This window comes from Belonocnema kinseyi, chromosome 9 (genome assembly GCF_010883055.1).
Source record: "Belonocnema kinseyi isolate 2016_QV_RU_SX_M_011 chromosome 9, B_treatae_v1, whole genome shotgun sequence".
Taxonomy (NCBI): Eukaryota; Metazoa; Arthropoda; class Insecta; order Hymenoptera; family Cynipidae; genus Belonocnema; species Belonocnema kinseyi.
In genome coordinates this window covers 54,442,669-54,444,428 of record NC_046665.1, presented here as the reverse complement: position 1 = coordinate 54,444,428, position 1,760 = coordinate 54,442,669, and the positions used below count along the sequence as shown (strand labels likewise).

The window sequence follows — 1,760 nt, the reverse complement described above, 5'->3', positions numbered from 1 at the left end:
TTAACCATAAATATGTGTTTAAAGAAAAAAAGATGAATTTTCAGCAAAATAGAAAAGTGAATTTTCAACCAAAAAAGATCAATCTCCCAGAAAAATGGCCTTTTTACATTTTCAGTTAAAAAATTCATTTTTAACAAAAAGAAACACGAAATTTTTGAACTAAATAGTTAATTTGTTAACTAAAGATATACATTTCTTGCTAAAATAATAATTCTTAAGCAAATGCACAAATTAATTTTGAAGCAAATTGTTGAATTTTCTATCAAACAGTTGAATTTTTAATAAAAAAGTATGACTTTTTAGGAAAATTGTTAAATTGGCAACAAAATAATTCAATTCTGAGCCACATAAAGAAATTTGTCAATAAATAATATGAATTCTTAACGAAAATTTCAAAGGTAGACTTCTTAACCGAAAAGAATGAACTATCAACCACAAATAGTTGAATCTTCTTATTGGTTTCAATTAATGAGGTTCACATTTAGGTAAGTGTAAAAATGAAAAAAAAAGGATTTTTATAATTTTGAATAAACTAGTTTCAGGACATTATTTTAAAAATATTTTGATAAGGTTTACACTGTTTTTACTCTATAAAGTGAGTCCGATGTCTGATATAACTTAATTCAGATAAAACATTTTTACCTCATGTTTTTGAGATCAACCTTTTTTATTTATAATTTGTTAGAGAGGATGTTTGAAATATTCGAAATGCCTTATTTCTAGTTACCCTGCCTGTGTGGAAATGTAATATAAAATTAACTGGTTCAGCAATCAAACATAAATATAATGCATATTTTATTTACTATACGAATACGAGGTAGATCGCTTCACCTAGCCGACTGAAAAAGTAGTTCAATCAGCTCTGGGACGACCTGTACCTCTTCAAAAATACGTTCGCTTAATTTTGAGCATAGCTAAGCGTCACCAAAGCTTTATATTTTCCTTACTCATTAGTTTAAGGCACGATTTGCTGTTGTATCGACCGCTCTCTTCTAGTCTGGCCTTGCCATTTCTCTTGTGAGACGTATTCTCGCATATATCGAGTAGCCACCTACAGCTTATTCACCAAACTAGGTCATAATTCGCGGGAAATTCAAATTATACCATATAACATTATTATTTATTTACTATTATATATCAACCCCTTCACTGTCAGTGACACATATATGGTCAAAAAATTTCGTGTCGCTTTTACATCATAACACATATTTGGACATTTCAAAACAAATTTATTAAGCGTGATCCGATTTAATTGTGATATAGTATATTAAGGTTTTTAAAGTCGCTTAATTTAAATCTGATGCTAGATTTACAAAAATTATAACGACGGATCCAATATGGTGGACATAAATTATTTCAAATATTTGTACCTTGATAAAATTGGAGATACTTAGGCTTTTGGGGTCGCTGATTTCAAATATGATGTTTGATTAATAAGATTCAAAATGGTGGATCCAATACGTCGGACATGAACTGTTAAAAATGTTAGGATCTTAATAAAATGGGTCATACTTAGATTTTCTGATCGCTGATTTCAAAACTGATGTTGGACTTTCAAAATTCAAATTGGCGAATCTAATATGGTAGACATGAATTATAAAAAAATGTTAGGATCTTGATGAAATGGTTGATACATAAATTTTTGGGGTCGCTGATTTCTAATATTATGTTGAATTTTTACCATTCAAAATGGCGGATCCAATATGACTGACATAAATTATTAAAAATATTAGATTCTTGATTAAATGGGTGATACTTAG

General features: G+C 28.8%; 1 gene; it reads right to left on the bottom strand.

Annotated features, from left to right (window-relative positions):
* Nucleotides 1–814: 814 nt before the first annotated feature.
* LOC117180962 lies at nucleotides 815–964 on the bottom strand.
* Nucleotides 965–1,760: the final 796 nt, after the last annotated feature.